Source organism: Pseudorca crassidens, chromosome 3 (genome assembly GCF_039906515.1).
Source record: "Pseudorca crassidens isolate mPseCra1 chromosome 3, mPseCra1.hap1, whole genome shotgun sequence".
Lineage (NCBI taxonomy): Eukaryota > Metazoa > Chordata > Mammalia > Artiodactyla > Delphinidae > Pseudorca > Pseudorca crassidens.
This window is the reverse complement of record NC_090298.1, coordinates 58,395,866-58,406,378: the sequence shown is the minus strand read 5'-3', so window position 1 is coordinate 58,406,378 and position 10,513 is coordinate 58,395,866. Positions and strand designations below refer to the sequence as shown.

The following is a 10,513-nucleotide window of genomic DNA, read 5'->3' as shown; positions in this document are numbered from 1 at the left end:
CATTATCTCATCTAATCTGCCCAGCAGCCCTGTTAGGGAGGTAGTATTTTTATTGCCGTTGTACATATCACACAATGGAGGGTCAGAAAAGGATAAGCAACTTCCCAAGGTCACAGAGCTGCTAAGTGGTGGTACCTGAACATGATGAACTCAGGTTAAACCATGACTTTCTTTTCTTTTTTTTTAAATCAAAATGAACCTAACCACGAAGGGACTCGAACCCTCAATCTTCTGATCCGAAGTCAGACACCTTATCCATTAGGCCACATGGTCACAGCACATTAAGAGTTAGGTGCAGCCTCCTTGAAGGCGATGGTGCTGTTGACTCCAGCCAGAGAGGACAGGGTGCGTCCCAGATCCAACCAGGATTTTCCACTGCCTGCTGTCCTGTTCCCTGCCAGGACCTGCAGTGTGATAGAACAGAAGCACCACTGCATTCAACTCCTCGGCAGGGGGATGGCCACCAGGCAAAGCTTGAGGCCCCAATTCCAACAGCAGGGGGTTGCAAATGGCCTTCAGGCTTTTATATTTTAAAAAAGCTTAATGGGATATCAAGAGTGGAGATCAACTAAATAAAATCATGACAGAACCCGACGAAGTGGGAAGCTCAGGAGTTTTGAAATTCATATCCTGTTTAAAATCAATGTACCTTAAGCATATTTCATGGTATTAAAGTTATAGGACATAAAATCCAATCACTCTTGTGGACAACTGAATAAAATGAATACAAACGCAGCATAGTCCCTGGACAAACATTCCTCACGTGGTGTGGTTCCTGTGGAAACAATAAAAATAATCCAGTTTAGTTGTGCAGGGTTCACCTTCCCCTGCCTGTAATTAGTGCTGCTGCAATGAGAAAGCAGAGGAAGAAAACCAGATACACTTCCGACGTAGAACTACATCTAGTCCCCAGCGAGGACCAGGTCTCTCTATCTGCAGTTTCCAAATCCCATCTCTTATTATAGATACTTACCCTCCCTACTGAGGTCTCTCACGACTAACCATGCGATTCTTTTACCGTTTTCATTCCATAGTCCAGTGCATGAAATAGGTGCTCAAAATATATTTGTTGATTGATCTGACCTGTTTTTGTTTATTTGTTTGTTAATTCATAAGAGAACTCTGTCCAGGAATAACGGCTGAGGCCCAAAGCTGAAAACAAGAGACTCTAAGAACCCCTACATTCTAGTGAGAGATCTCAGATAGGTGGCCACTCCCTGCAGGTTTTACCCATAGCAAGCAGATCGAGCCCTGCTAACACCAGACAAGAATCCCTCCACAGCCCATATAAAGAGATCAGGAAGAGAGTTGCTGGAAACCTAAATTTGGCGGGGGTGGGGGTGTGAAACCATGCAACTCAGATTGGGACTGGAACCCGGACAAAACCCAGGTTCTTGATGTCTTGTTGCAGAAAGAATTCAGTGAGAGACAAAGTGATAGGTAAGAAGTGGATTTGTTTAGAGAGAAACAAACTCCATAGACATAGTGTGGGTCATCTCAGAAGGCGAGAGGCAACAGGGTATATGGGGTTGTCAGTTTTTACAGGAGTGGGTAATTTCATAGGCTAATGAGTGGGAGGAGTATTCCAGCTATTTTGGGGAAGGGGTGGAGATTTCCAGGAATTGGGCCACCGCCCACTTTTTAGCCTTTTATGGTCGGCCTCAGAACTGTCATGGCACCGGTGGGTGTGCCATTTGGCTGATGTATTACAATCAGTGTATAATGAGGCTCAAGGTCTACTGGAAGTAGAATCTTCCGCCATCTCAACCTAGTTGGTTCTAACCAGCTTTTGTCATGTCCTATGTTTATGTCATTCTTTTAAAGGTTGTGCCCTGCCCCCTTCCCTCCTGTTTCAGGTGGGTAGTTGACAGGGACGTTATTTTCCTTTCTTATCCAAGTGGGGAATGGGGAAGCCCCAAAGGAATTATCTGTAAAGATTTTGGAGTACCTACAAGAAGGGGTGACTGGCATTTCATGTCCCAGATTGGACATGGGCTTAGCCAATGGGTTGAATGCCCTGCCCCTTTGCCATCATGAGCGTGATGGCAAAGTAGAAGCGAGGGGCATTGGTGGAGCTCTCTGCATTCCCACATGTGAAGTTTCTGGGGGTATTATGGACACACAGGAAGGGATTGATCTCTGGTGGCCTTGGCCTGCAGCAGCTTGAGGCAGGATTTCAGTTCCCGGCCAGAGACTGAGGTCCAGCAGCGGCAGTGAAAGGGCTGAATTTTAGCCACCAGACCACGGGGGACCAATGACCAGTGACAAGGCCCTGGGTTGTCGGCTGTGTAGAAATGAATTTCCACATAGAGATGGAAAGTAGTGAAGCAAGTAAAGTGTTTATTAGGAGGAAAAAGAGTACGGTACGTGGGGATAGACACATAGGTGGGCTCAGAGAGAGAGAGTCGCGCCCTCGTGGTAGTTTGAATCACTTTTATGGGGCATTTCTTCTGGGATTCCTTTGACCAATCATCTTGCTTTGCCTAGTTCTGAGTCTGTATTTGGTTTATCTCAGGGTCCTCCCGTGTCACATGTGCATCTCTTAGCCAAGATGGATTCTAGTGAAGAGGCCTATGGGTAGTTAACATCACTTACTATGGGGTGGCGTCCTCTCCCTTTTTGACGTCCAAGGAGCCTTTCTGTGCATGTGTAGTCGGGAAGGTCTCCTTGACTTGGAAAATGAGGAATATGTGGTCTTTTTATCTCTTATCTGGGTAGGGCCCAGCCTCCTCCATCATCCTGCTTTTATGGAGTTTCTACTATTATGGAGTTTCCGTCCACAGAAGAGAAACTGTTCAGCTTGGGGCCCATCTATCTCCTGCCTCAGGACCTGGACCTGACCCGCATTGCCAGCTTCTCCCCTAAGAGGGCTGTGTGCTGCCCAAGGTATTCTAGCAGCAACAGGTTGCTGGGCAGGCCGCTGTGTTGAGAGCAGGAGCTAGAGCTAGAGCTAGATGCGGTCAAGATGGAGCTAGAGCTTTCACGTGGTAGGAGGCCCCACAAGCTTCTGCTGAACTGCACGTGCAGCTCCACGACTAAGCGCACCTCTGGGCACCGGCCATGGAGAGGATTGGTGATGACTCAGTTGTTCTGTTTCCACTTCAGCTGGCGTGTACTGCAATCCAGTTATGATGCTAACCACCAGACACAGCATCAGACACCTCAGGTTTAAGGGCTTGGTCTCCAACAAGACTGTCCTGACTTCAGATACCAGCTGCATATGGGGTCCCCAAGCCACCTATAATTTTGACCAACTGGCTGCAAACTGGGGGTTTCCACAACCCCCTCAGTTCAGTACTTCACTAGAACGACTCACGGAACTCAAGGAAGGACTATACTTACGACTATAGTTTTACTATAAAGGATACACATAGTGCGAGGTCTGGGAGGAAACGCAGAACTTGTATGTCCTCTCCTCACAGAATCAGGACACATCACCCTACCAGCACATCAGTGTGTTCACCAACCAGGAAGCTCCACTGAGCATTGGTGTCCAGAATTTCTACTGGGGCTTCATTGCATAGACATGACTGATTACATCACTGGCCCTGTGATTTAACTCAATGTCCAGCTCCTCTCACCTCCCCAGAGGTCAGGGCAGCTGAGAGTTCTAACTCCCTAAGCACATTCTTGGTCTTTCTGGGGACCAGCCTCCACCCTGAAGCAATCTAGGAACCCACCAGAGTCGCCTCATTAGCATAACAAAGACATTCCTATCACTCAGGAAATTCCAAGGGGTTTTGTAGCTCTGTGCCAGGAACTAGGGACATTGGATATATTCCCCATTAAACAGTGACAGCCAGAGAAGCAGCCACAACGAAAAGGAGACATTTAATAAAACTCTATCCTCTTCCCTGCCCCCAAACCAGAACCAGAATCTATTCAAGGAAGGAGAGGGTAGTCTGTAAATAGAAGACCACACTCCTCTCTACTCCAAGCCTCTTAAGCCGCAAGGCGCCTAAGTCTGGACTGGCAAAGGGAAAGAGCTCTGAATCAGATAGACACTGAAATTTCACACTGAACCAAACTACATTTTAATAACCGAGAAGGACCTAAAAGTTATGAGATTTTTCTCAAGATACCATTAAGTGATGGGAAAGTAGGGTTTGATAGCATGTTTGAAAGCACGAGCTAGAAAAATAAAATTGCTTCATGTTTAAAGCACACTGAGCTTAACACTCATGTATAGCCCCTAGGAGAGCTAATATGAAAAAAGATGGAGGGCTTCCCTGGTGGCGCAGTGGCTGGGAGTCTGCCTGCCCGTTGCGGGGCGCGTGGATTCGTGCCCCGGTCCGGGAAGATCCCACATGCCGCGGAGCGGCTGGGCCCGTGAGCCGCGGCCGCTGGGCTTGCGCGTCTGGGGCCTGTGCTCCGTGGCGGGGGCGGCCACAGCAGTGGGAGGCCCGCATGCCGCAGGAAAATAAAAAAAGATGGAAAATATCAAGTGTTGGCAAGGCTGTGGAGCCACCAGAACTCTCATATACTTCTGAGGAGTGTAAACGCTTGCAACCACTTTGGAAAAATATTTGGCAACATCTATTAAAGTTAAGTAAAAGCATATGTATGACCCACTCAATGCTACCCGTAAGGATGTACCCAACAGAAATCCATTTGTTTGTTTATTAGAAGACATACTATCATGTTCATAGCAACACTATTCATAATAACCCCAAACTGCAGATTATCCAAATGGCCATCAACAGTAGAATGGATAGAAATAAGCTGTGGAATGTTTACAAATGGAATACTATACAGCAATGAGAATAAATAATCCCAAACTACATGCAACAGTGTGGATGCATCTCACAAACACAATATTGGTATAGAGATCAGTCTTGGAAGATAGAAATAATGCCTCCCTTTGGAGCAAGAGGAAGATTTGTTTGTAGCCCGCTCCAGTGATCCAGATTTCCTAAGCTCAAGACCCTTTTCCTACAAGACAACTCACTGCATGTGCAGGTGTAGCCTGGCCCTTGGCCTGTCACCCCCATGGGACTTGGGGCTCAGGGAACTGACACAAGAAAATGACGATATTCTAGCTCTAGCTATTGCTGTAAGTAATAAAATGTCCTATGTCTGATCCAGGATTCTCCGTGTCCTCTGCCAGCTTCCATGAAATCAGCTGGCTAGCTTGATAGCTTGTAAATAGGGTATAATCCTCCCAGTTCCTGATCTCCTCATGCTTCCATGTGCACACATTTGAAAGATAATACCCCTGAGGGTACATCTATGAGTTTAATCTATAGACAATATGGGGGGAGTACCTATGGAGCTGCAAAAACTCCACTTATCAGCCTTCTCTCTTCTGACCTAGGTATACCCATGCATTTTCAATTTTCTTTGTGCATCGATTCCTTAAATATTTTGTAGTGTCATTTGCTTTCATCAGATCACCCCCAGGTGAGGTTTCACAGGCAAGCTACCAGTCACCCCACTGTCCCTTTCACACGGCTGAAATTTACTGGTTTCAGTCTCCTCTAATTTATCAAACTTAAGCTGTATTTAACCTTACCCTTCCCTGTACAAGTTCCCCTTTTTCCGCTCTCTGCAGAAAGGCTCACTGGGTCCTTTCCCCATTTAGACTTCTTGTTTGGAATGACATTTACTGAGCTTTTGTAGGCTGCCACTTAATCCTCCCCTGCAGCTGACCCCACGTCACTGGCGTCTTCCTGATCAATTTTAACATTCAGTCATGTGTTGGTATTTCCTTATGAAGCTGTCACAAGAACAGAGCCATCATCACATTTCACATGATAGCTAGTGTGAAATTGTACCAATACAAAGTAGTTGATGTTTTCCCCAAATCCCTGACCCTTATTTTGTTGATGACCCTTTTTTTCTACACTATTTCCTAACAGCAATGTTTCAGATGATTTTTAAGGTGTCTTGCTGGTTACTGAGGTTTTCTCCATATAATTTTTTCTGTTCCGACTATAATTCTATTCTTGAATTTCCCAGTATGCAAGAAAGGCAACAATAGCAGGATGGTGTCTTAGTTTCCTCTCAATAAAAATGAGTCATTAATTTAATTATATTTCACATAAACCGGCCTAACGCTTCTGAAACAGTTTGGGGTTGAACATTTTCTTTGGCTGAGACAGATAAACACAATTCTTTCCTTTGACAGCGTTTTCCAATAAAAGATAGAGACTTAATGTAATTGCTGTGTTTTAGACATGAGTTACACCCCGCATGTGTTCAAGAAATATATACTTAAACAAAATTATAAACCATATGAGACTTCTAGAGAAGGTAAGACCCTTCCTCTTCCCTAACATCTCAGTAGCATCTCACTTATATCCGTTTCACGACCACTACACGTTTGGAATTCCCCCTTTAGGAAGTGAGCTTAATTAGCTGGTGGGCTTGAGAGACCTGGCTGTAGTGCATGGTGGAGCTCAGGCAAGCTGAGTCTGAGCTGAACTCTGGAGTCCTGCAGTTGGTGTGGTGGACTAATTTATACGCAAGGGTAAAAATTAAGTCTAGTTCTTGGTAGCTAGCCAGAGTATTGCACAGAGCTAAAGCTGGGGATGCAGATTGCTGAGCTGAAATACGCTTCATGTGTTCTTCCTCTTCACGCTGTGATATGGAAATTGCTTCCGGGGCCTCTCACCTGCATATTTGTCTCTATTGCACTTATCACGTGACTTTTTTGGCAAAATGTACGTTCATGAAAACAAGGATAAGTGATTATTGAGTTTGCAGTCCAAATTAATGGATACTTATTTCTCCGCTCAATCACGTGTCAAAATTCTATCAATATTCTATGCATCTCATTTCTCTATAAGGTTCATCTTTAACCAAAATTGATAGTAATTAGCTTTCACTATAACATCACAGTACATCAGTTCCCATGTCAACACACTGCATCTCAAAGTAACTAAGCATCCATCCTGAGAGAAGAGTAAAAGAATCTTCTCTCATGTTTCTCTTAGTCTTTCTTGTGTCCAAGTTTCTGGTGTCCAACATCTCCTGCAATTTTCTTTTTTCTCCATTTGCACTTGAGTTCCAGGAGGGCCCTGCAAGGTGTCTTTGTTGGAAAGTCCTAAGGACACCAAAGAGCATCATTCAAGTCAGGCTCTGTCCACTATAAAACTCTTAGAGGAAAACATAGGCAGAACACTCTATGACATAAATCACAGCAAGATCCTTTTTGACCCACCTCCTAGAGAAATGGAAATAAAAACAAAAATAAACAAAGGGGACCTAATGAAACTTCAAAGCTTTTGCAAAGCAAAGGAAAACATAAACAAGACAAAAAGACAACACTCAGAATGGGAGAAAATATTTGCAAATGAAGCAACTGACAACGGATTAATCTCCAAAATATACAAGCAGCCCATGCAACTCAGTATCAAAGAAATAAACAACCCAATCCAAAAATGGGCAGAAGACCTAAATAGACATTTCTCCAAAGAAGACATACAGATGGCCAAGAAGCACATGAAAGGATGCTCAACATCACTAATCATTAGAGAAATGCAAATCAAAACTACAATGAGGTATCACCTCACACCGGTCACAATGGCCATCATCAAAAAATCTAGAAACAATAAATGCTGGAGAGGATGTAGAGAAAAGGGAACCCTCTTGCACTGTTGGTGGGAATGTAAATTGATACAGCCACTATGGAGAACAGTATGGAGGTTCCCTAAAAAACTAAAAATAGAACTACCATATGACCCAGCAATCCCACTACTGAGCATATACCCTGAGAAAACCATAATTCATAAAGAACCATGTACTACAGTGCTCATTGCAGCACTATTTACAATAGTCAGGACATGGAAGCAACCTAAGTGTCCATTGACAGATGAATGGATAAAGATGTGGCACATATATATAATGGAATATTACTCAGCCATAAAAAGAAATGAAATTGAGTTATTTGTAGTGAGGTGGATGGACCTAGAGTCTGTCATACAGAGTGAAGTAAATCAGAAAGAGAAAAACAAATACCGAATGCTAACACATATATATGGAATCTAAAAAAAAAAAAAAAAAAAGGTTCTGAAAAACCTAGGGGCAGGACAGGAATAAAGACGCAGACGTAGAGAATGGACTTGAGCACATGGGAAGGGGGAAGGGTAAGCTGGGACGAAGTGAGGGAGTGGCATGCACATATATACACTACCAAATGTAAAGTAGATAGCTAGCGGGAAGCAGCTGCATAGCACAGGGAGATCAGCTCAGTGCTTTGTGACCACCTAGAGGGGTGGGATAGGGAGGGTGGGAGGGAGACGCAAGACGGAGGAGATATGGGGATATATGTATATGTATAGCTGATTCACTTTGTTATAAAGCAGAAACTAACACAGCATTGTAAAGCAATTTTACTCCAACAAAGATGTTAAAAAAATAAAGTTAAAAAAAAAAAGTCAGGCTCTGTCAGCCTATCATGAGGAAGCAGAGTCACATGCACCAGCATGATGCTATAATGTCCCTGTCATGGTCCCTGACACCATTACAGTTGTGCTTTGTTATCTGACTCCTCAGCTGGTAGTTTAACTGTTGGAACCTCTGTATTACGTAGATTCTTCTTTAACTCTGGACAACTACAGTAACTACTGAGATAGACTGGAAGAGCTGACAATGCAAACATCATCCCTGAAATATGCCCAGCTCACACATCACAGATTGGTAACAACAAAGGAACAAGTTTGCGTATCTGGGTGGAACAAAGTGTTTTTAACATAACAAAAGAATTATCTTATTTCTCCATTAGGGGACAAGATACCTACCAAAAATATTCCCACTAAATGGATTTAAATCATTTGAAAGAAAATGAAAGGGTATCCAAATGGTGACTTGATTGCTACCCATGATATGTTCTTGAAAAGTATTTTCAGGAACAGAAAAAAAAAAGTAAAACAATGAGTATTGTTAAGTCAACAGATATGCTGTGAATAAGTAGGAAAATTTTTGACTAGTCATGAGAAAGTATATCACTAAGTGGAAGATCATGTACTAACAAGGGTTGCAGAGTGAAGGTTTCATTTTCCATCCCCAGAGATATTGAGAAATAGCTGATGAACTAATTTAAATGCCATAGCTCAGGAATTCTATCTGGCCTGGAATACATAGTCAATCAATATTTCTTGAATAAATCTGGAGTGGGGAAGCAAACAGATGTCATCAATTACAATAGCAAATCACAACTACCTATCTCCTTAGGGACTCACTTCTACACCAAATTTCTTGCCCTGCCCCCGGGATTCTCATCAAGAAGGGACAACAGGGCTTTCCTGGTGGTGCAGTGGTTGAGAATCTGCCTGCCAATGCAGGGGATACGGGTTCGAGCCCTGGTCTGGGAAGATCCCACATGCCGCGGAGCAACTGGGCCCGTGAGCCATAACTACTGAGCCTGCGCGTCTGGAGCCTGTGCTCCACAACAAGAGAGGCCGCGACAGTGAGAGGCCCGTGCACCGCGATGAAGAGTAGCCCCCTCTTGCCACAACTAGAGAAAGCCCTCGCACAGAAACGAAGACCCAACACAGCCAAAAATAAATAAATTAATTAAAAAAAAAAAAAAAAAGAAGGGACAACAAGGTCTGCCCCTCAGCTGAGTTTTGCACAATGGAGAGAAGAGGCAATTCCAAAGAATTGTTTGAAGAGCAATAGTGGTAAGATTTGAACACAAAAAAGATCGAGAAGAATCACAAGCAGAGGAGATAACTGTATCCTCTCATGGCAGGGCTGACAGTTAGTCTTGTCTGCATCCGTTTTAGTTGGACAGAAAGGAGTTCGGGACTGAATGCTGACTCCTGTCATGCCAGGAAGGTGAATCTTGGCAAACTCTGGGCATCGACTTTCCGTTTTTACCTCCAGATTCTATTGAAATCAAGTGTCAGCTTGACCTAAGTGCTGTAAGTCATAACCCCGAGTTGTGTCATCCTTCTATTATGTGGACTGATTCTAGGATGTAATTAGTGGCTGCCTTATGAGTTATAACTGGACATGTTGCATAGTTTTAGCCATTTTACTCAAATCAAGGTTATGAAGCAAGTATAAATGACACCTCTCTGCTTACAAGTGTGTTTTTAGTTATTTACTCATAATGATGATGGGTTTGCATAGTGATTCAGGTACACTTTCTAACCACTTCTTTCCTTATAAGAAGCAATTTACTTAGGCAAGGTGGTTGGCTTGATTTAAGGGTATTGTCTGTGGTCATAATATGTAACTGGTCCATGCCATTCTTGCCCCATTATCTTGCCCTCCTTAGGACAATGTCTAAATCAATTAAAAACTTGGACCAACAGAATCAATTGTTATCTTGTGTTTACCGTAGATTCCAGGCAATAATTAAATAACCCAGTGGAATATGTAGCTCTCAATTCTCAGTGGCTGAGGCTAGAACTTGGAGAAATAATTGTCATAGTTAATGCCATAGTTCAATTTTGGTTTCAAGGGCCATCTCTTTTATTGACTGAATCGACCTAAAGTGTTAGACCTGCGCGGTCTCCTAGGAGTTTCGACTCGCCCAGGAAACAACAAGAGTCGGAAGTCGATG

At 43.6% G+C, this 10,513-nt stretch overlaps 1 non-coding gene across 1 annotated transcript; it reads right to left on the bottom strand.

The window, feature by feature from the left end:
* Nucleotides 1–200: 200 nt before the first annotated feature.
* Nucleotides 201–273, bottom strand: TRNAR-UCG (transfer RNA arginine (anticodon UCG)). Its single transcript has one exon. It is a non-coding gene; the product is annotated as a tRNA-Arg (tRNA).
* Between the last annotated feature and the right edge of the window lie 10,240 nt (nucleotides 274–10,513).